This window comes from Lutra lutra, chromosome 4 (genome assembly GCF_902655055.1).
Source record: "Lutra lutra chromosome 4, mLutLut1.2, whole genome shotgun sequence".
In the NCBI taxonomy this organism is placed as follows: Eukaryota; Metazoa; Chordata; class Mammalia; order Carnivora; family Mustelidae; genus Lutra; species Lutra lutra.
Window position 1 is genome coordinate 134,097,318 of NC_062281.1, and position 25,637 is coordinate 134,122,954.

The 25,637-nt window shown below is 38.4% G+C and overlaps 1 protein-coding gene and 1 pseudogene across 1 annotated transcript in view; one reads left to right on the top strand and one right to left on the bottom strand.

The window, feature by feature from the left end:
- The window catches only part of MSH4 (mutS homolog 4), a 114,355-nt gene that overhangs the window by 53,835 nt on the left and 34,883 nt on the right, over positions 1-25,637 (bottom strand). The window lies entirely within an intron of this gene.
- LOC125099124 (tripartite motif-containing protein 60-like) lies at positions 1,303-18,809 on the top strand (annotated as a pseudogene).

The window sequence follows — 25,637 nt, forward strand, 5'->3', positions numbered from 1 at the left end:
CTGAGAGCATAATACTGAGAGGGTATTTAGATAACTGGTGGAAATATCTATGCCTGAATTAGTGAAAGCACACAGTAAACCATACAAATATAAGGACAGTTATTTATTCTGGAGAAAAAAACACACAAAAAGTTATGCAAGCTCAACTCTATGTAGAATGGATAATCATAATAATTTTGATCGAACTAAAATTATGTTGTAACCCTACTGGGTAAGGAGAGGTAAGGAAATGTCCATGTTTAGGGGAGAAGAGAAGAAAGAGAGCTAAATATTCATCCTCCTGCCAAGAAATTAACACAGAATGTCAAAGGATATCATCAAGAAAGTAAAAAAAAAAAAAACAAAAAAACCCTAAAGAACAACAGAAAATATTTGCAAATCATATATCCAAAATAAGGAACTTTATATCTATAACATATAAAGAACTCTTAAAACTCAATACTAAAAAGACAACCCAATTAAAATTTGGAAAATGTGGGGTGTCGGCATAGCTCAGACAGTTGAGCATCCAATTCTTGATTTCAGCTTAGGTCATGATCTTGGCTCAGGTCATGATCTCAGAGTCATGAATGGAGCCCCACATCTGGCTCCAGGCTTGGCACAGAGCCTGCTTGAAATTCTCTTTCTCCCCCTGCCCCTCCCTGCACTCTCTCTTTCTAAAATAAGTAAATAAATAAATAAAATAGATAAATAAATAAAATCTTTTTTAAAATTGGAAAAGCATATGAAAAAACAATTCTCCAAAGAATATACACAAATGGCCAACAAGCACACAGAAAGAGGCTCAACATCATTAATCATCATGGAAATGAAAATTTTAAATGAGAGATATTACCTCATACACACTAGGATGCCTAGGAATCAAAAAGTGAGATAATAACAAGTATGGACAAGGATGTGGAGACATCAGAAACCTCACAGACTGCTGGTGGGACTGCAAAATCATACCGTCATTTTAGAAAACAGTCTGGCAGTTGGTCAAACAATTAAACATAGAATGATCATATCAGCAATTCCACTCCTATGTATATGCCCACAATAAATGAAAACTTACATCCAAACAGAAGCTTGTACATAAATATTCATAACAATGTATTCATGATAATCAAAAGTAGAAACTCAAATGTTCAACTGATGAATAAATGTGCTGTACCTATACAATGGAATATTATCTGTCAATAAAAATAATCAAGTATTAATATATGTTATAATATGAATTACCCTAAAAACATTATGCTAAATTAAATAGACAGTCACAAAAAACTACATATTGTAGGATTCCATTTATATGAAATGTCCAGAATGAACAAATCTATAGGGACAGATAGATTAGAAAAAGCCAAGAACAAGGCAGGGAAGAAGTTTGAGAAGAACGGGAAGTAATTGTTAATGGTCCAGTGTTGCTTTTTTTTTTTTTTTAAAGATTTTATTTATTTATTTGACAGAGAGAGATCACAAGTAGACGGAGAGGCAGGCAGAGAGAGAGAGAGAGGGAAGCAGGCTCCCTGCCGAGCAGAGAGCCCGATGCGGGCCTCGATCCCAGGACCCTGAGATCATGACCTGAGCCGAAGGCAGCGGCTTAACCCACTGAGCCACCCAGGCGCCCCCAGTGTTGCTTTTTTAGGGTGATGAAGATGTTCTAAAATTGACTGTACTAATTGTGATACAACTCTGTGAACACACTAAAAATTATTAAATGTTAAGCTTTAAATAGGTGAAATATATGATTTGTGAATTCTATCTTAATAAAGCTGTTATATTTTTAAAAAATAATGGACTATGCAATATTTGTAGAAGTAAAATATATGACAACAATAGCCCAATGAGAAGGAACAGGGAATGGCTGCATACTATTGTAAAGTTCTTTTCTTTTTATTTCAGCTTTACTGAGGAACAATTAACATATAAAATTATAAGATATTTAAAGTATACATTGTGGTGATTTGATACTCCTATACATTGCAAGGATTCCCCCAATTAGTTACTTAACACATCCAGCTCCTCAATTTTTGGGGGAGTAAGAACTTTTAGGTTCTACTCTCTTAGAAAATATCAATTATCCAAGATAGTATTACCAACTATAGTCACCATGTATTACATTAGATTCTCAGACCTTATTCAGCTTACAGTTGAAAGTTAAACCTTTTACCAACTTCTATTTCCCCCACACCCCAGTCCCTGGCAATCACCTTTCTAGTCTCTGTATCTATGAGTTTGGTCTTTGTGTGTGTGTTCGTGCAGTCCACATGTATGTATGTATGCACCTATGTATAGACTTATTCAGATTTCATATGTAACTGATACCGTGCATTTAAATTTCACATATAATTGATAATATACAGTATTTATCTTTTTCTATCTGGCTTATTTCACTTGGCATAATGCCCTCAAGATCCATACATGCTGCTGATGGATTTCCTTTCTCTTGGTTGCATAATATTCCATTATCTGTATGTATATGTGTGTGTGTGTGTATTACATTTTCTCTGTCCATTCATGTATCAGTGAACACTTGGATGGTTTCTGTATCTTGGTTATTGTGAATAACACTGCAATGAACATGGGAATTATCTCCTTGAGGTCCTATTTTCACTTTCTCTAGGTATATACCTAAAAGTGGGACAGCTGGATCATATGGTAGTGCTATTTTTAATTTTTTGAAGAACCTCCATATTGTTTTCCATGTTGACTATACCAATCTACATTCCTACCAAGAGTGAACAAGGTTTCCCTTTTCCTTGCATCCTCATCAACACTTGTTATCTCTTGTCTTTTTGATGAGAGCCATTCCAACAAGTATGAGGTGATAATTCCACCAGAGTACTTTTGCATTTTCCTGATGATTACTGACATTGGACACCTTTTCATATACCTATTGGCCATAGGAATGTCTGCTTTGTCAGTCTTTCTGCCCATTTTAAAATCAAGATTGCTTGTTTTTTTGCAACTGAGGTTGTAGGAGTACTTTACATATTTTAAATATTATCTCCTTATCAGATATTTGAGTTGCAATTATTTTCTCCAATTCTGTAGTTGCCTCTTCATTTTGTTGATCATTTCTTTTGCTGTGAAAAAGATTTTTAGTTTATTTTTGCTTTTGCTACCAACAGTCTATGGTTCTTATACCATATGTGAAGTGATGTTATATTACTTGAAGGGGGACTAAATTCAGCTAAAGATGTATACGTCCTAAAGCAGCCACTAAAATATCAAAATAAGGAATTCTAATAAATCAACAAAAGATACAAAATAGGGTCATAAAAAATACTCAATCCAAAAGAAGGCAAGAGAAAAGGAAAAGGGGAATAGATGAAATAAATAGAAAAAGAAGTAATATGATAGCAGATTTTATCAAAACATACCAAAAATCTCATTAAGTGTAAATGAAATAAACACCCCAATCACAAATAAGATATCTTCTGATTGTATGTAAAAAACAAGATCCAAATATTTGAACTGTTTGGAATATTCCAAATATAAGAAAATATATATCCAAATATAAGAAATATTCCAAATATAAGAAACCCACTTTAAATATAAAGACATAATGGGGCGCCTGGGTGGCTCAGTGGGTTAAGCCTCTGCCTTTGGCTCAGGTCATGATCTCAGGGTCCTGGGATCGAGCCCCGCATCGGGCTCTCTGCTCAGCAGGGAGCCTGCTTCTCCCCCTCTCTCTCTGCCTGCCTCTCTGCCTGCTTGTGATCTCTCTCTCTCCATCAAATAAATAAAAAAATCTTTAAAAAAAAATGTAAAGACACAAATAATAATAAAAAAAAAGGTAAAAGTTGTATCATGCCAACACATCAAAAGAAAGCTGGAGTGGATATATTAATATTAAACACAGTAGATTTCAGAACAAAAAAAAATTACTAGGGAAAAAGGGTCATTTTATAATGATAAAGCAGAAAACACAGTAACCTTAAATGTTTACACACCTAATAAAAGAGTTCCAAAACACTATTTTTTAAATTTAAATTCAATTAGTCAACAATGGTACATCATTAGTTTCAGATGTAGAGTTCAATAATTCATCAGTTGCAAATAATACCCAGTGGTCATCACATCACCTGCCTCCTTAATGTCTAATTACCCTACCCCCACCAGCAACCCTCCAGCAACCCTCCGTGTTTCCTGTAGTTAAGAATCTCATGATTTTTCTCCCTCTCTGATGACTTCCCATTCAGTCTTCCTTCCATCCCTGTATGATCCTCTGCACTGTTTATTATATTCCACATATGAATAAAACCATAAATTGTCTTTCTCTGACTTATTTTACTCAGCATAATATCCTCCAGTTCCATCCATATTAATGTAAATGGTAAGTATTCATCCTTTCTGATCGCTAAGTAATATTCCATTGTATATATATACTACATCTTCTTTATCCATTCACCTGTTGATGGACATCTGGGATCTTTCCATAGTTTGACTATTGTGAAAACTGCTACTATGAACATGGGGTACATGTGCCCCTTCAGATTACTACATCTATATCTTTGGGGTAAACACGTAGTAGTGCAATTGCTGGGTCATAGGGTAGCTCTATTTTTAACTTTCAGAGGAGCCTTCATACTGTTTTCCAGAGTGGCTGCACCAGCTTGCATTCCCACCAACAGTAAGAGGGTTTCCCTTTCTCTGCATTCTCACCAACATCTGTTGCTTCCTGACTTGTTAATTTTAGCCATTCTGACTGGTGTGAGGTGTTATCTCATCGTTATTTTGATTTGTATTCCCCTGATGATGAGTGAAACTCATCTTTTCAAATGTCTGTTGTCCATTTGGGTGTCTTCTTTGGAGAAATGTCTGTTCATGCCTTCTGCCCATTTCTTGACTGGATTTTTTGGGTTTTGGGTGTTGAGTTTGATTAAGTTCTTTGTAGATCTTGGATACTAGCCCTTTATCTGATATGTCATTTGCAAATATCCTCTCCTACTCCATAGGTTGCCTTTTAGTTTTATTGAATGTTTCCTTTGCTTCTTATTTTGACTAAATCCCAAAACTTGATTTTTGCTTTGTTTCCCTTGCCTCAAGAGATATATTTAGCGGGGCACCTGGGTGGCTCAGTGGGTTAAAGCCTCTGCCTTCGGCTCAGGTCATGATCCCAGGGTCCTGGGATCGAGCCCCGCATCGGACTCTCTGTTCAGCAGGGAGCCTGCTTCCTCCTCTCTCTCTCTGCCTGCCTCTCTGCCTACTTGTGATCTCTGTCTGTCAAATAAAATAAATAAAATCTTTTAGAAAAAAAAAAAAAGAGATATATTTAGCAATAAGTTGCTGTGGCTGAGGTCAAAGAGGTTGCTGCCTGTGTTCTCCTCTAGGATTTTGATGGATTCCTGTCTCACATTTAGGTCTTTCATCCATTTTGAGTTTAATCTTGTGTATGATGTAATAAAGTGGCCCAGTTTCATTCTTTTGCATGTGGCTGTCCCAACACCATTTGAAGAGACTTTTTTCCATTAAATATTATTTCCTGCTTTGTCAAAGATTAGTTGACCATAGAGTTCACAGTCCACTTCTGGCTTCTCTATTCTGTTTCACGGATCTATGTATCTGTTTTCCTGCAGTACCATACTGTCTTGATGATTACAGCTTTGTAATATAGCTTGAAGTCCAGCGCTGTGATGCCACCAGCTTTGGTTCTCTTTTTCAAGATTGCTTTGGCTATTTGGGGTCTTTTGTGATTCCATACAAATATTAGGCTTATCTGTTCCACCTCTGTGAAAAATGTCAATGGTATTTTGACAGGGATGTCCTTGAATGTGTAGGTTGCTCTAGGTAGCATAGTCATTTTAACAATATTTATTCTTTCAACCCATGAGCATGGGATGTTTCCCATTTCTTTGTGTCTTCCTCAATTTCTTTCACAAGTGTTCTATAGTTTTTAGAGTACAGATCTTTACCATTTTGGTTAGGTTTATTCCTAGCTATCCTATGGTTTTTGGTGCAATTATAAAGGGGATCAATTCCTTAATTATTCTTTCTTCTGTCTCAATGTTAGTGCATAGAGATGCTTTGACTTCTGTGTATTGATTTTATATCCTACCACATTGCTGAATTCCTATATGAGTTCTAGCAATTTCTGGGTGGAGTCTTTTGGGTTTTCTGCATATAGAATCATGTCATCTGCAAAGAGTGAGTTTGAATTCTCTGGCTGTCTGAATGTCTTTTATTTCTTCTTCTTGTCTGATTGCTGAGGCTGACTTCTAGTACTATGTTGAACAGTGGTGAGAGTGGACATCTGTGTCATGTTCCTGATCTTAGAGGGAAAGCTCTCAGTTTTTCCCCACTGAGAATGATATTCACTGTGGGCTTTTCCATATGGCTTTTATGATATTGAGGTATGTTCTCTCTTCATCCCTACACTGTGGAGAGTTTTAATCAAGAAAAGATGCTGTACTTTTTCAAATGCTTTTTCTATATCAATTGAGAGGATCATATGGCTATTGTCCTTTCTTTTATTGATGTGGTGTATCACGTTGATTGATTTGGGGATATGGAGCCACCCTTGCATCCCAGGAATAAATCCCACTTGGTTGTGCTGAAGAATCCTTTTAATGTGCTGTTGGATCCTATTAGCTAGTATCTGGGTGAGTCTAAAACACTTTAGATAAAAACTGGTATAACTTCAAATAGAAGGATAATGAATTAAGATGGTAGTGTAGTAGGAGGACCCTAGGATTGCCCTGTCCTTTGAACACAGATAAATAACTATCAAATCATTCTGAATACTCAAGAAATTGATCTGAGGAGTGATAGAATATACTGCACAATGGAGGGAGAGAAGAAGCCCCTTTGAGGAAGATAGCAAGTACGGAGCCATGCTTTGGGAGAGAAAATGATTGCAGGTGTTGTGAAGGGGAGGGAGCCCTTGTCACAGAGAAAGTCAAGAGAGAGTGGAGTGCACAGGGATAAACACAAAGAGAACACTTCCCCAAAGCCACTGGCTGGAAAAATGAAAGGGGCTGAATTTCCTAAGTTTTTACACCTATCAGGGTTCAAAGACTTCAGTTTTAGAGGTCCCCAGCTTTGAGTGGGATAGAGACCTGAGGAAGCTGTACTACTCCTGGAGAAGAGGCAGGCAAACAATCCCGGGGCAAACTGCATGATCTGAGGAATGCCTAAGGGCCATGGGGAAAGACTGTACTTTTTGGAGAGCATCTGTGAGAGGCAGCATTGTCTCCCCAGGGACAAAAGAACAAGCAAGGACCATCTTCCTCTCTCACCCTTCAGCATAGGTACAGAGACACCTGCTGAGGGTGGCTAACCTGGATATTGGGACTTCACTGTGCTTTACTCCAAAATCCACTGTCCTGCACTCTGCCACAATGGCTCTTCAGGATCAAACCTGCATCAGTCCTAGCATGGTGAGACCTTTTCCCACAGGAAAAGAGCAGATGTCTGCCACACCAGATCCCTAAAGTTTGGAATTTTAAAACTCAGCTGACCTGGCTAGGGTGGAGCCCGAGGTGTGTTGTGCTGCTCCAGGCAGGCAAGCAACCCAAGACAGACAGTGTGAAATCAGTGCTCTGAAAAATATCTGTGACACACAAGAGAAAAATACTCACTCCTCTGAAAGTAGTAAGCACAGACTCCCCTCTCCAGGGACAAAGAGGCAGACTGACACCATTTTCCACCCCTCGCTCCTCACCATAAACCAACTTCAGTAAACAGCATAGCACCAACAATGGCTGCCTAACCTGTTTATCCCAAGTCCTACCACCCTGCACTCTGCTGGCACTGCCTCTCTCAGGCAAGTGTACCTAACAGCCCTCCCCCAGAAGACCAACACAAACCTCCACACACACCGTGTCTATTGACTACAAGGTTCTACAAAGCTTTAGTTCTAGAGGAAATAGAATATGACATAAAATTGTGTAAAATAATGAAGCTGAACAAAAGAGAAAGAAAAATTTTGGATCTTGGAAGCAGATATAGGAAACTCAGTGACTCCATCAAACATAATAACATTCATATCATAGGAGTCCCAGAAGAAGAAGAGAAAGGGAAGGGAGCAGAAGGTTTATTTGAGGAAATTATAGCTGTAATTTTCCCTAATTTGGGGAAGGAAACAGACATCCAAATCCATGAGGCACAGACATTTCTATCAAAATCAACAAAAGCAGGTCAACACCAAGACACATTGTAGTTACATTTGCAAAACATACTAATTAAGAAAAAAAAAATCCTAAAAGCAGCAAGACATTAGAAGTGAAGTCCCTAACTTACAAGGGGAAGACCAATAAGGTTAGCAGCAGATCTTCCACATAAAATAGCATGATATATTCAATATGCTCAATGGGAAAAATATGTAGCCAAGAATACTCTATCTCACAAGGCTATCATTCAGAATAGAAGGATAGATGGTTTCCCAGACAAAAACTGAAGGAGTTCATTACCACTAAACCAGCCTCATAAAATATATTAAAGGGGTCTCTGAGTGGGAAGGAAAGGCCAAAAGCAACAAAGACTAGAAAGGAACAGAGAAGATCTTCAGGAACAACAATAAAACAAACAATAAAATGGTACTAAATACATATCTGTCAATAATTAATCTGAATGTAAATGGACTAAATGCTCCAGTCAGAAGACACAGCATGTCAGAATGGATTAAAAAAAAATCCACCTACATGTTGCCTATAAGAGACTCACTTTAGGCCTAAAAACAACTGCATATTGAAAGTGAGGGGATGGAGAAATATTTACCATGCAAACAGACATCAAAAGAAAGCCAGAGTAGCCATACTTATATCAGACAAACTAGATTTTTTTAAAAGATTTTATTCATTCATTTGACAGACAGAGATCACAAGTAGGCAGAGAGGCAAGCAGAGAGACAGGAAGAGAAGCAAACTCCCTGCTGGGCAGAGAGCCGGACTTGAGGCTCGATCCCAGGACCCTGAGATCATGACCTGAGCCGAAGGCAGAGGCTTTAACCCACTGAGCCACCAGGCGCCCCTCAGGCAAACTAGATTTTAAACCAAAAACTGTAACAAGAGATGAAGAAGGACACTATAGCATAATAAAGGGGTCTATCCAATAAGAATATCTAAAATTGTAAATATTTATGCCCTCAAATTGGGAGCACCCAAATATATAAAACAATTAATAATAAACACAAAGGCACTCATTCATAATAATACAATAATAGTAGGGGACTTTCATATACCACTTATATCAGTGGACAGATCATTTAAGCAAAAAAATCAACAAGGAAACAATGGCTTTGAATGAGACACTGAACCAGATGAACTTAACAAATATATTCAGAATATTTCATCCTAAAGCAGCAGAATACACATTCTTTTCAAGCACACAGGGGACATTCTCCAGAAAAGATCACAAACTAGGTCACAAATTAGGCCTCAACAAACAAAAAGACAGAGACTATACAATGTATGTTTTCTGACCACAATGCTATGAAACTTGAAGTCAACCACAAGAAAATATTTGGAGACCACAAATACATGGAGGTTAAAGAACATCCTACTGAAGAATGAATGGGTCAACCAGGAAATTAAAGAATAAAAAAATACATGGAAACAAATGAAAATGAAAATACAAAACCTTTGGGATGCATTAAAAGTAGTCATAAGAGGGGCCACAGAGTTTCTGGCCAGAGAGGTGCTGAATGAGTCATTGGTTCCAGGGGTACTACAGCTGCTTTCTTGAACAGGAAAGTCATTAAGCCTGACTTTACAACATTGAGTGGGAAGAACAGCAGCCCAGCTAATATGTTCTAGGATGCAACAGACCTCCGCCTGTGGAGTATTTTTGACAACAGACTCTAGAGCTAAGGTGTAGGGGGACAGTTTTGTATAAGCTATCAATACGCCAATCCAGTGAAACAGAAAGCTGGTCAGTTTTCAAGGTCTGTGGGAGGATATCATTCACTCTTCACTGGATCTTGTGTGGTAGAGAGCCAGGCTTTACTAAAGGACATATTACTTTACCTACCACCTTTATTCACGGCTCAGTGGAGTCTGTGACAGTCCTGATAGGTCTCCAAACAGGACCTAGCTGTCCCATCTGTCTGGACTACTTGAAAGAACCAATGACCATCAACTGTGGGAGTAACGTCTGTCTCTCCTGCATCAGTATGTTCTGGAAGGATCTAAATGATACTTTCCCCTGCCCCTTTTACCGCTACCACTCTCCAGAAAGGAAATTCATGAACAATCCCCAACTCCCAACTAGGCAATTTTTTTCCCATTTTATTTTTATTTCTTTTCAGTGTTCCAAAATTCATTGTTTATGCACCACACCCAGTGCTCCATGCAATACGTGCCCTCCATAATATCTACCACCAGGCTCACCCAACCGCCCACCCCTCGCCCCTCCAAAACCCTCAGTTTGTTTCTCAGAGTCCACAGTCTCTCATGGTTTGTCTCCCACTCCGATTTCCCCCATCTCACTTCTCTCCATCTCCCGATGTCCTCCGTGCTATTCCTTATGCTCCACAAGTAAGTGAAATCATATGATACTTGACTCTCTTTGCTTGACTTACTTCTCTCAGCATACTCTCTTCTAGTCCCGTCCATGTTGATATAAAAGTTGGGTATTCATCCTTTCTGATGGAGGCATAATACTCCATTGTATATGTGGACCATATCTTCTTTATCCATTCATCTGTTCAAAGGCATCTTTGTTCTTTCCACAGTTTGCCAACTGTAGCCATTGCTGCTGTGAACAATGGGGTAGAGGTGGCCCTTCTTTTCACTACATCTGCATCTTTGCAATTTAATTGAAATTGCTAAGCTACTATGGATAAGAAGAAGGAAGGAAGAGAAGGTTTTGGGTAAGAAGAAGCAAGAGGAAGAGGAAGGAAGAGAAGCTTATACGTGAAAACACAATTAAATTTTGACCTTTTTCTGCCAGAAGAACCTAGAAGTTTTATCTCAGTGTGGTTTCTCCACTGATCACTGGAATCACAATATTTGCCCCAGAGAAGGCTGCTCCTTATTTTAGAAAAGACTGCAGAATTGCATTGAACCACGGAGGAAGAGAGTAGAACAAGTGGAAAAAGTGGGAACTATGCAAAGCAGAAAATCATTGGAACTGAAGAAGAAAGTACAATGTGGAGAGAAGAAATCAAGTCTGAATTAGAGCAAATTTTGCTGTTTCTCAAAAACGAGCAAGAAATTGCTCTTCAGCAGTTATAAGATGAAAAAATGGATATTTTAACAAAACTAAATGAAAACCTAACAACATTTTCAAGTCATCTTTCCACATTAATATATCAAAGGAGATAGAGGGCAAATCTATGAAGTCAGAGTTGGAATGACTGACAGATGTTAAAAAGTATCTACCATAGGTATAAAATCTTAAAACACCCTAAACCCTTTTCATTTCAATTAAAGGAATATGATTACCATCATTCTTCACAATACTCTGGCCTAAATAAAATAATCAACAGATTTTTTAAAATTTATTTTTATTTTTATTTTTTATAAACATATAATATATTTTTATCCCCAGGGGTACAGGTCTCTGAATCGGCAGGTTTACACACTTCACAAAACTCACCATAGCACATACCATCCCCAATATCCATAACCCCACCCTCCTCTCCCGACCCCCCGTCCCCAACAACCCTCACTTTGTTTTGTGAGACTACGAGTGACTTATGGTTTGTCTCCCTCCCAATCCCATCTTGTTTCATTTATTCTTCTCCTACCCTCTTAACCCCCCAAGTTGCATCTCCACTTCCTCATATCAGGGAGATCATATGATAGTTGTCTTTCTCCGATTGACTTACTTCGCTAAGCATGATACCCTCTAGTTCCATCCACGTCGTCGCAAATGGCAAGATTTCATTTCTTTTGATGGCTGCATAGTACTCCATTGTGTATATATACCATATCTTCTTTATCCATTCATCTGTTGATGGACATCTAGTTTCTTTCCATAGTTTGGCTATTGTGGACATTGCTGCTATAAACATTCGGGTGCACGTGCCCCTTCAGAAGACTCCGTTTGTATCTTTAGGGTAAATACCCAGTAGTGCAATTGCTGGGTCATAGGGTAGCTCTATTTTCAACTTTTTGAGGAACCTCCATGCTGTTTTCCAGAGTGGTTGCACCAGGTTGCATTCCCACCAACAGTGTAGGAGGGTTCCCCTTTCTCCGCATCCTCGCCAGCATCTGTCATTTCCTGACTTGTTAATTTTAGCCATTCTGACTGGTGTGGGGTGTATCTCATTGTGGCTTTGATTTGTATTTCCCTGATGCCGAGTGATGTGGAGCACTTTTTCATGTGTCTGTTGGCCATCTGGATGTCTTCTTTGCAGAAATGTCTGTTCATGTCTTCTGCCCATTTCTTGATTGGATTATTTGTTCTTTGGGTGTTGAGTTTGCTAAGTTCCTTATAGATTTTGGACACTAGCCCTTAATCTGATATGTTGTTTGCAAATATCTTCTCCCATTCTGTCAGTTGTCTTTTGGTTTTGTTAACTGTTTCCTTTGCTGTGCAAAACCTTTTGATCTTGATGAAATCCCAGTAGTTCATTTTTGCCCTTGCTTCCCTTGCCTCTGGCGATGTTCCTAGGAAGATGTTGCTGCGGCTGAGGTCGAAGAGGTTGATGCTTGTGTTCTCCTCAAGGATTGTGATGGATTCCTTTCTCACATTGAGGTCCTTCATCCATTTTGAGTCTGTTTTCGTGTGTGGTGTAAGGAAATGGTCCAATTTCATTTTTCTGCATGTGGCCGTCCAATTTTCCCAACACCATTTATTGAAGAGGCTGTCTTTTTTCCATTGGACATTCTTTCCTGCTTTGTCGAAGATTAGTTGACCATAAAGCTGAGGGTCTATTTCTGGGCTCTCTATTCTGTTCCATTGATCTATGTGTCTGTTTTTGTGCCAGTACCATGCTGTCTTAATGATGACAGCTTTGTAATAGAGCTTGAAGTCCGGAATTGTGATGCCACCAACTTTGGCTTTCTTTTTCAATATTCCTTTGGCTATTCGAGGTCTTTTCTGGTTCCATATAAATTTTAGGATTATCTGTTCCATTTCTTTGAAAAAAATGGATGGTACTTTGATAGGAATTGCATTAAATGTGTAGATTGCTTTAGGTAGCATAGACATTTTCACAATATTTGTTCTTCCAATCCAGGAGCATGGAATATTTTTCCATTTCTTTGTGTCTTCCTCAATTTCTTTCATGAGTACTTTATAGTTTTCTGAGTATAGATTCTTAGCCTCTTTGGTTAGGTTTATTCCTAGGCATCTTATAGTTTTGGGTGCAATTGTAAATGGGATTGACTCCTTAATTTCTCTTTCTTCTGTCTTATTGTTGGTGTAGAGAAATGCAACTGATTTATGTGCATTGATTTTATATCCTGACACTTTACTGAATTCCTGTAGAAGTTCTAGCAGTTTTGGAGTAGAGTTTTTTGGGTTTTCCACATATAGTATCATATCATCTGCGAAGAGTGATAGTTTGACTTCTTCTTTGCCGATTTGGATGCCTTTAATTTCCTTTTGTTGTCTGATTGCTGAGGCTAGGACTTCTAGTACTATGTTGAATAGCAGTGGTGATAATGGACATCCCTGCCGTGTTCCTGACCTTAGCGGAAAAGCTTTCAGTTTTTCTCCATTGAGAATGATATTTGCAATGGGTTTTTCATAGATGGCTTTGATAATATTGAGGTATGTGCCCTCTATCCCTACACTTTGAAGAGTTTTGATCAGGAAGGGATGCTGTACTTTGTCAAATGCTTTTTCAGCATCTATGGAGAGTATCATATGGTTCTTGTTCTTTCTTTTATTAATGTGTTGTATCACATTGATTGATTTGCGGATGTTGAGCCAACCTTGCAGCCCTGGAATAAATCCCACTTGGTCGTGGTGAATAATCCTTTTATGTACTGTTGAATCCTACTGGCTAGTACTTTGGTGAGAATTTTTGCATCTGTGTTCATCAAGGATATTGGTCTGTAGTTCTCCTTTTTGATGGGATCCTTGTCTGGTTTTGGGATCAAGGTGATGCTGGCCTCATAAAATGAGTTTGGAAGTTTTCTTTCCATTTCTATTTTTTGGAATAGTTTCAGGAGAATAGGAATTAGTTCTTCTTTAAATGTTTGGTAGAATTCCCCTGGGAAGCCGTCTGGCCCTGGGCTTTTGTTTGTTTGGAGATTTTTGATGACTGTTTCAATCTCTTTACTGGTTATGGGTCTGTTCAGGTTTTCTATTTCTTCCTGGTTCAGTTGCGGTAGTTTATATGTCTCTAGGAATGCATCCATTTCTTCCAGATTGTCAAATTTGTTGGCATAGAGTTGCTCATAGTATGTTCTTATAATTGTCTGTATTTCTTTGGTGTTAGTTGTGATCTCTCCTCTTTCATTCATGATTTTATTTATTTGGGTCCTTTCTCTTTTCTTTTTGATAAGACTGGCCAGAGGTTTATCAATCTTATTAATTCTTTCAAAGAACCAGCTCCTAGTTTTGTTGATTTGTTCTATTGTTTTTTTGGTTTCTATTTCATTGATTTCTGCTCTGATCTTTATGATTTCTCTTCTCCTGCTGGGTTTAGGGTTTCTTTCTTGTTCTTTCTCCAGCTCCTTTAGGTGTAGGGTTAGGTTGTGTACCTGAGACCTTTCTTGTTTCTTGAGAAAGGCTTGTACCGCTATATATTTTCCTCTCAGGACTGCCTTTGCTGTGTCCCACAGATTTTGAACCGTTGTGTTTTCATTATCATTTGTTTCCACGAATTGTTTCAATTCTTCTTTAATTTTCTGGTTGACCCATTCATTCTTTAGAAGGATGCTGTTTAGGGGCGCCTGGGAGGCTCAGTGGGTTAAAGCCTCTGCCTTCGGCTCAGGTCATGATCCCAGGGTCCTGGGATCGAGCCCCACATCAGGCTCTCTGCTGAGCAGGGAGCTGTTTCCTCCTCTCTCTCTCTCTGCCTGCCTCTCTGCCTGCTTGTGATTTCTCTCTCTGTGTGTCAAATAAATAAAATCTTTAAAAAAAAAAAAAGGATGCTGTTTAGTCTCCATGTATTTGTGGATTCATTCCAAATTTCCTCTTGTGATTGAGTTCTAGTTTCAGAGCATTGTGGTTTGAAAATATGCAGGGAATGATCCCAATCTTTTGATACTGGTTGAGACCTGATTTATGACACAGGATGTGATCTATTCTGGAGAATGTTCCATGTGCACTAGAGAAGAATGTGTATTCTGTTGCTTTGGGATGGAATGTTCTGAATATATCTGTGATGTCCATCTGGTCCAGTGTGTCATTTAAGGCGTTTAGTTCCTTGTTGATCTTTTGCTTGGATGATCTGTCCATTTCAATGAGGGGACTGTTAAAGTCCCCTCCTATTATTGTATTATTGTTGTGTTTCTTTGATTTTGTTATTAATTTGTTTATAGAGTTGGCTGCTCCAATGTTAGGGGCATAGATATTTAAAATTGTTAGATCTTCTTGTTGGACAAACCCTTTGAGTATGATATAGTATCCTTCCTCATCTCTTATTATAGTCTTTGGCTTAAAATCTAATTGATCTGATATAAGGATTGCCACCCCAGCTTTCTTCTGATGTCCATTAGCATGGTAAATTGTTTTCCACCCCCTCACTTTAAATCTGTAGGTGTCTTCAGGTCTAAAATGAGTTTCTTGTAGGCAACATATAGATGGGTTTTGTTTTTTTATCCATTCTGATACCCTGTGTCTTTTGGTTGGGGCATTTAGCCCATTAACATTCAGGGTAACTATTGAGAGATATGAGTTTAGTGCCATTGTATGGCCTGTAAGATGCCTGTTACTGTATATTGTCTCTGTTCCTTTCTGATCTACTACTTTTAGGCTCTCTCTTTGCTTAGAGGACCCCTTTCAATATTTCCTGTCGAGCTGGTTTGGTGTTTGCAAATTCTTTCAGTTTTTGTTTGTCCTGGAAGCTTTTTATCTCTCCTTGTATTTTCAATGATAGCGTAGCTGGATATAGTATTCTTGGCTGCATGTTTTTCTCGTTTAGTGCTCTGAGTATATCATGCCAGTTCTTTCTGGCATACCAGGTCTCTGTGGATAAGTCTGCTGCCAATCTAATATTTTTACCATTGTATGTTACAGACTTCTTTTCCTGGGCTGCTTTCAGGATTTTCTCTTTGTCACTAAGACTTGTAAATTTTACTACTAGGTGACGGGGTGTGGACCTATTCTCGTTGATTTTGAGGGGGGTTCTCTGCACTTCCTGGATTTTGATGCTTGTTCCCTTTGCCATATTAGGGAAATTCTCTCCAATAATTCTCTCCAATATACCTTCTGCTCCCCTCTCTCTTTCTTCTTCTTCTGGAATCCCAATTATTCTAATGTTGTTTCGTCTTATGGTGTCACTTATCTCTCGAATTCTCCCCTCGCGGTCCAGTAGCTGTTTGTCCCTCTTTTGCTCAGCTTCTTTATTCTCTCTCATTTGGTCTTCTATATCACTAATTCTTTCTTCTGCCTCATTTATCCTAGCAGTGAGAGCCTCCATTTTTTATTGCACCTCATTAGAAGCTTTTTTTATTTTAACTTGGTTAGATTTTAGTTCTTTTATTTCTCCAGAAAGGGCTTTTATATCTCCCGAGAGGGTTTCTCTAATATCTTCCATGCCTTTTTCGAGCCCGGCTAGAACCTTGAGAATCGTCATTCTGAACTCTATATCTGACATATTACCAATGTCTGTATTGATTAGGTCCCTAGCCTTCGGTACTGCTTCTTGTTCCCTTTTTTGTGGTGAATTTTTCTGCCTAGTCATTTTGTCCAGATAAGAGTATATGAAGGAGCAAGTAAAATACTAAAAGTGTGGCAAAGTCCCCAGGAAAATACGCTTTAACCAAATCAGAAGAGATCCTAAATCATGCGGGGGGAGAAAGGGGATAAAAAGGGGTTCAGAAAAAAAAAAGAAAAAAATAGAAACAATTAAAAAAAGAAAATGAATAAAGAAAAAATACAAAAAAGAAATACATATATATATATATATATATATATATATATATATATATAATATATATACACACACACACACACACACACATATTAGATAAACTATTTAAAAAACATTAAAAAAGAGGGGTGCCTGGGTGGCTCAGTGGGTTAAGCTGCTGCCTTCGGCTCAGGTCATGATCCCAGATCCTGGGTTCGAGCCCCACATCGGGCTTTCTGCTCAGTAGGGAGCCTGCTTCCTCCTCTCTCTCTCTCTGCCTGCTTCTCTGCCTACTTGTGATTTCTCTCTGTCAAATAAATAAATAAAATTTAAAAAAAAACTTTAAAAAAGAAAAGGGTCAAAGTTAGAAAAAAATTTAGCAGAAGAAAAAGATAAATAAAATTTAAAAAAAATTAAATTAACTGCAAGACTAAAGAATCATGGGGAGAAAGCCATGAGTTCCGTGCTTTGGTTTTTCCTCCTCTGGAATTCCGCTGCTCTCCTTGGTATTGAACCTGCACTCCTTGGTAGGTGACCTTGGTCCTGGCTGGATTTCTTGTTGATCTTCTGGGGGAGGGGGCTGTTGTAGTGATTCTCAAGTGTCTTTGCCCCAGGCGGAATTGCCCCCCTTTACCAGGGGCCAGGCTGAATAATCAGCTTGGGTTTGCTTTCAGGAGCTTTTGTCCCCTGAATGCTTTCCATAGAGTTCCACAGGATGAGAATGAAAATGGTGGCCTCCCAGTCTCTGGCTCGGAGGAGCCAAGAGATCGGGGCCCCACCCCTCAGTGCGTCCTCAGAGAAAAGAGCCCACTCACTCCCATCTCCCTGGCCTCCGGCTGCACTCTGAGCTCACCGAGCTTGAGACCGGTTCAAGGTAACCCCAAGCTGAGAGCTCACTCCTTGGCTCTGTCTCTGTAGCCAGCTTCCCCGTTCTAATACCTGCAAGCTCTGCGACACTCAGACACCCCCGATCCTTCTGTGACCCTGCGGGACCTGAGGCCACGCTGACCCCACGTGGGCTTCATCCCAGTTAGCCTCTGGAGCGATGTCTCTCAGCAGAACAGACTTTTAAAAGTCCTGATTTTGTGCTCTGTTGCTCCATTGCTCCGCCGCTTGCCGGGAGCCGGCCCCTCCCCCCGCGGTCTATCTTCCTGTCGCTTTGAATTCACTTCTCCGCCAGTCCTACCTTTCAGAAAGTGGTTGATTTTCTGTTTCTAGAATTGCTGTTCTTCTTCTCTTTGATCTCCCATTCTTTGTGGGTGTTTGCAATCTTTAGATAAGCTATCTAGCTGATTTCCTGCTACCTGAAGTAGTCTCAGCCTGCTATTTCTCTGCCATCTTGACTCCCAATCCAATAATCAACAGATTTTGAGTGGATCTATTTCTAGACCCTGAAACAGCACATTGTAAGCTTACTGTCTCAGAAGATAGAAATAATTTGCATTAAGGAAATAAAAGGCATAAATTACCTCATAACCCAAGGAGATTCTATCTCTGCCCAGCTGTTCTGAGTTCTAGGGGTTATAATTCTGGCAGTCAGTATTGGGAGGTGAAACTGAAAGACAAGCCTGAATGGATCATGAGTGATCTTGAAGACACTCTTCCCAGAAGGAGAAAGAATAAGATGCAACCAATTTTAGCACAGGATGGATTATGGGGTGTTGGACAATGTAGTCAGAATAATTAGATTGCATTGGGTTCCAAAGAAATTAATCTTCTACCAAAAGTAACACTTAGAAAGATTGGCATTTTTTTAGACTATGAATTGTATGAGGTTTCCTTTTATAATTTGAGTGGTTGATCCCTTCTCTGTATTTTTAACTATTATTTTATGGAAACACTTTGGCCTTATTTCTATACTGAAATGGACTCAAAACCTCTTAAAATCTATACAGTAATGGATTCTGAATGATGAATTATTGTAAAACTCTTGTTTTTGCTGCTGTTGTTGTTTGTTTCTTTGTTTCAGGTAGTGGACAAAACTAAGCCAGTGAATCTAGTCTCAACAATTCTGTTGTGATTTTGTTGTTGACTTTTTGTTTTTGTTTTGTTTTAGTTTTTCCTTTAAACAACCAGAATGATTTTATCCTAGTTTCAGCAGCTTCTAAAAAATGTGGATATAGAGTACTTGGCTGGCTCAGCCAGCACTACATGCAATTTTTGATCTCAGGTTGTAAGTGTGAGCCCTACGTTGGGGGTAGAGTTTACTTAAAAAAAAAAAAAAAGATGTGGTTATAATGAGACAGAAAAAAGAAAAATTAAGGAGTGCATTTGCAACTGCACCAAAAGACATAAAATTCTTAGGAATAAACCTAACCATAGAGGCAAAGGATATCTACTCAGAAAACTAAAGAATTCTCATGAAAGAAATTAAGGAAGACACAAAGAAATGGAAAAACATTTCATGACGTGGTTGGAAGAACAAATATTATTAAAATGTCTATGCTACCTAAAGCAATATACATATTCAGTGTAATCCCTATTAGAATACCATCAACTTTTATCAGAGAGCTGGAACAAATAATCCTAAAAGTTGTATGGAACCACTAAAGACCCCAGATAGCCAAATTAATGTTGAAAAAGAAGATCAAAACTGTTGGCATCACAATTCCAGACTTCAAGTTCTATTACAAAGCTGTAATCATCAAGATAGTATGGTACTGGCACAAAAAAAGACACATAGATTAATGGTACAGAATAAAGAGCCCAGAAATGATTACCATCAACTCTATGGTCAACTGATCTTTGACAAAGCAGGAAAGCATGTCCAGTGGAAAAAAGAGAGTCTCTTCAACAAATAGTGTTGGAAAAATTGGACAGCCACATGCAGAATAATGAAACTGGACCATTTCCTTACACCATACACAAAAGTAGACTCAAAATAGATGAAAGACCTCAATGTGAGACAGGAATCCTTCAAAATCCTAGAGGAGAACATAGGAAGCAACCTCTTCGACCTTGGCTGCAGCAACTTCTTGCTAGACACGTCTCCAAAGGCAAGGGAAACAAAGGCAAAAATGAACTACTGGGACTTCATCAAGATCAAATTTTTGCACAGCAAAGGAAACTGTCAGCAAAACCAAAAGACACCGACATAATGGGAGAAGGTATTTGCAAATAACATTAACAGATAAAGGGCAAGTATCCAAAATCTATAAAGAACTTATCAAGCTCAACACCCAAAGAACAAATAGTCCAAACAAGAAATGGGCAGAAGACATGAACACACATTTCTGCAAAGAAGACATCCAAATGGCCAACAGCAATTTCATGTGAAAATGTGCTCAATATCACTCATCATCAGGGAAATACAAATCAAAACCATAATGAGATACCACCTCACACCAATCAGAATGGCTGAAATTAACAAGTCAGGAAATGACAGATGTTGGTGAGGATGTGGCAAAAGGGGAACCCTCCTACATTGTTGGCGGGAATGCAAGCTGGTGCAGCCCCTCTGGAAAGCAGTATGGAGCTTCCTCAAAAAGTTGAAAATAGGGGCGCCTGGGTGGCTCAGTGGGTTAAGCCTCTGCCTTCAGCTCAGATCATGATCTCAGGGTCCTGGGATCGAGCCCCGCATCGGGCTCTCTGCTCACCAGGGAGCCTGCTTCCTCCTCTCTCTCTGCCTGCCTCTCTGCCTGCTTGTGATCTCTCTCTGTCAAACAAATAAATAAAATCTTTAAAAAAAAAAGTTGAAAATAGAGTTACCTTATGACCCAGCAATCATACTACTGGGATTAACCCCAAAGATACAAAAAAGGGGCACCCGCACCCCAGTGTTCATAGCAGCAATGTCCACAATAGCTGAACTATGGAAAGAGCCCAGATGTCCATCAACAGATGAATGGATAAAGAAGTGTGTATGTATGTATGTATGTGTATATGATGGACTATTAGCCATCAAAAAGAATGAAATCTTGCCATTTGCAACCAAGTGGATGGAACCAGAGGGTATTGTGCTAAGTGAAATAAGTCAATCAGAGAAAGATAATTATCATATGATCTCACTGATGAATGGAATTGAAGAAACAAGGCAGAGGGTCATAAGGGAAGAGAGAAAAAACTAAAACAAGATGAAACCAGAGAGGGAGACAAACCCTAAGAGAGTCTAAATCATAGGAAGAAACAAGGTTGCAGGAGGGGAGTGGAGAAATGGGGTAACTGGGTGATTGATGTTAAGGAAGGTGCATGATGTAATGAGTACTGAATATTATATAAGACTGATGAATCAGGCCTCTGAAACCAATAATACATTACATGTTAGTTAATTGAATTTAAATTAAAAATGTTTTAAAATATGGGGAAAAAAGTAGTTATAGGAGGGCAATACAGGCCTACCTCAAGAAGCAAGCAAGATCTCAAATAAAACCACCCAAACTTATACCTAAAGGAGGTTGACAAAGATCAACAAATGAAGCCTAAAGCCAACAAAAGAAGGGAAATAATAAAGATTAGAGCAGAAGTAAATGATATAGAAAAAACTAGTAGAACAGATCAATGAAGCTAGGAGCTAGTTCTTTGAATGAATTAATAAAATTGATAAAAACTTAGCCAGAGTTATCAAAAAGAAAAGAGAAAGACCCAAATAAATAAAAATCACAAATGAATGAGGAGAGATCACAACTAACACCACAGAAATTATAATACTGTGAAAAATTATAAGCCAACAAATCAGACCATCTGGAAGAAATGGATAAATTCCTAGAAATGTATAAACTACCAAAACTGAAACAGGAACAAATAGAAAACTTCAACAGACTAATAACCAGCAAAGAAATTGAGTCAGTAATAAAAAATTTCCCAACAAACAAAAGTCTAGAGCCAGATGGCTTCACAGAGGAATTCTACCAAACATTTAAAGAAGAGTTAATACCTATTCTTCTGGAACAATTCCAAAAAATAGAAATGGAAGGAAAACTTCCAAATTTATTTTGAGGCCAGCATTACCTTGATTCCAAAACCAGACAAAGTCTCCACAAAAAAAAAACTAATGGCCTATATGCCTGATAAACAGAAATGCAAAAATCATCAACAAAATACTCCCAAACCAAGTACAATAGTACATTAAAAGAATCACTGACTACTATCAAATGGGATTTACTCCTAGCCTACAAGGATAGTTCAATATTCACAAATCAATCAACATGACACACCATATTAATAAAAGAAAGGATAAGAACCATATGATCCTCTCAATTGATGCAGAAAAAGCATCTGACAAAGAACAACATCCATTCATGGTAAGAACTCTTAATAAAGTAGGAATAGAGGGAACATACCTCAACATAATAAAGGCCATATACAAAAAACCCACAGCTAATATCCTCAATGGGGAAAACTGAGAGATTTTCCTTGACAATCAAGAACAAGACAGCGATGTCCACTCTCACCACTGTTGTTCAACATAGTACTAAAAGTCCTAGCCTCAGCAATCACACAACTAAATGAAATAAAAAGCATCCAAATCAGCAAAGAAGACTAACTGTCCCACTTCACAGATGATGTGATACTCTATGCAGAAAACCCAAGACTCTACCCAAAAACTGCTAGAACTCATAAAGGAATTCAGCAAAATGGCAGGACATAAAATCAATGCACAGAAGTCAGCTGCATTTCTATATACGAACAATGAGACAGAAGAAAGGGAAATAAGGAACTGATCCCATTTACAACTGCACCAAAAACCATAAGATACCTGGGAATAAACCTAACCAAAGAGGTAAAGGATCTGTACTCTGAAAACTATAAAATACTGATGAAAGATGTTGAGGAAGACATAAAGAATTAGAAAAACATTTGCCGGCTCATGGATTGGAAGAATAAATACTGTTAAGATCTCAATACTGCCCAAAGCAATCTACACATTCAATGCAAATCCTATCAAAATACTGCCAACATTTTTCACAGAGTTGGAACAAATAATTCTAAAATTTGTATGGAACTACAAAAGATCCCAAATAGCCAAAGCAATCTTGAAAAAGAAAAAGCTAGAGGCATCACAAATCTGGACTTCAAGTTATATTACAAAGCTGTAATGATTAAGATGGTATGAAACTGGCACACAAAAAAAACACATAGATCAATGGAACAGAAGAGAAAACCCAGAAATGGACCCTGAACTCTATGGTCAACTAATCTTCAACAAAGTAGGAAAGAATAAACAATGGAAAAAGGATAGTCTCTTCAATAAATGGTGTTAGCAAAATTGGACAGCCACATGCAGAAGAATGAAACTGAATCACTTCATTACACCACACACAAAAATAGGCTCAAAATGGGTGAAAGACCTAAATGTGAGACAGGAATCCATCAAAATCCTAGAGGAAAACACAGACAGCAGCTCTTTCACCTCTGCAGTAGCAACTTCTTGCTAGACTTATCTCCTGAAGCAAGGGAAACAAAAGCAGAAATAAACTACTGGAACTTCATCAAGATAAGGCTCTGCACAGCAAAAGAAACAATCAACAAAACTAAAAGGAAACCTTCAGAATGGAAGAAAATATTTGCAAATGACATATCTGATAAAGGGTTAGTATCCAAAACCTATAAAGAACTTACCAAACTCAACAACCAAAAACCAAATAATCCAGAAAAGAAATGGGCAGAATACATGAATAGACATTCTTCCAAAGAAGACATACAAATGGCTAAGACACATGGAAAGATTCTCAAGATAAGTTTTCATCATAGAAAGACAAATTAAAATGAAATGAGGTATCACCTCATACCAGTTAGAATAGCTAAAGTTAACACACAAGAAGCAGTAAGTGTTGCTGAGGATATGGAAAAAGTGAAAATCTCTTTCACTCTTGGTGGGAATACAAACTGGTGCAGCCACTCTGGAGAACAGTATGGAGGTTCCTCAAAAAGTTAAAAATAGAGTTATCCTATGTCCCAGCAATTAAACTACTAGGTATTTACCCAAAGTATATGAAGATACTGATTCAAAGGGGTACATGCACCCCAATGTTTATGGCAGCATTATCAATGATAGCCAAATTATGGAAAGAGCCCAAATGTCCATCACCTGAAGAATGGAAAAAGAAGAGTTGTGTATATATATGTGTATATATACACACAAAATATAATATTACTCAGCCATAAAAAAAGAATGAAATCTTGCCATTTTCAATAATGTAGTTGGAGCTAGAAAGGATTATGCTATGTGAAACAGTCAGAGAAAGACAAATTCCACATGATTTCACTCTTACATGAAATGTAACAAAACAGATGAACCTAGAGGGGGAAAAAAAGAGGCAAACCGTAAAACAGACTCTTAACTATAGAGAACAAGTTTAGAGTTATTGGAGGGGAGGTGGGCAGGGGGATGAGTTAAATGGGTGGTGGTTATTAGGGAAGGCACTTGTGATAAGCACTAGGTATTTTATGTAAATGATGAATCATTAAATTCTACACCTGAAACAAAATTGCGCTGTATGCTAACTGGAATTTATTTTTTATTTGGTATTTTTTTTAATTTGACAGAGAGACACAGCGAGAGAGGGAACACAAGCAGGGGGAGTGGGAGAGGGAGAAGCAGGCTCCCTGCTGAGCAGGGAGAAGCAGGCTCCCTGCTGAGCAGGGAGCCCGATGTGTGGCTCCATCCCAGGACCCTGGGATCACGACCTGAGCTGAAGGCAGATGCTTAAGGACTAAGCTAACTAACTGGAATTTAAATAAAAACTTGAAAAAGAAAAAAAAATGAATGACAGAGGAGGAAATGGTTTTGAACTTTATGTAAGCAAATTAATAGTACATACAGAGTGTCCACTAAAAAAACAAAACAAAACAAAAAAGAACTTCTAAGAGAAATAGACACAACCACAATTATAGTTGGAGTTGTCAGCACCCTCTTTCAATAACTAATAGAACAAATAGACAAAAAAAATACAATAAAAATATAGAAGACTTAAAGAGCCTGGATGGCTCAGTCAGTTAAACGTCTGACTTGATTTTGGCTCTAAGTCATGATTTCAGGGTCATCAATTGAGCCCCACAGTGGGTTCTGAGCTCAGCAGAAAGTCTGCTTGAGAATCTCTCTCCCTGTCCTTCTGCCCCTCCCCCCATTCATACTCTCTTGCTCTCTCTCCCTAAAATAAATAGATGGGGGCTCCTGATTGGCTCAGTTGGTTAAGTGACCCACTGTTGATTTCAGCTCAGGTCATGGTCTTGGGGTCGTGGGATTGAGTCCCTCATAGGGCTCTGTGCTCATGCACTCTCTTCTCTACTTCCCTCTCTAAACTAAATAAACAAATCTTTTTAAAAAAATTAAACAAATAAATAAATCTTAAAGGAACTAAAAGGACTCAAGAATATTATCAATCAGGGGCGCCTGGGTGGCTCAGTGGGTTAAAGCTTCTGCCTTCGGCTCAGGTCATGATCCCAGAGTCCTGGAATCGAGCCCCGCATCGGGCTCTCTGCTCTGCAGGGAGCCTGCTTCCTCCTCTCTCTCTGCCTGCCTGCATCTCTGCCTACTTGTGATCTCTGTCTGTCAAATAAATAAATAAAATCTTTAAAAAAAAAAAAGAATATTATCAATCAACTTGAACTGACTGACATTCATGGAAAACTCCATCCAAAAACAGTAAAATATATATTGTTGTCAAGCATACATGGAATATTTCCAAGAAGGATCATATTCTGGGCCATAAAAACAAGAGTCAATAGACTGCAAAGGATCCATATCAGACGACATACATCCTTGACCACAATGGAATTAAATTAGAGATCTGTAACAGAA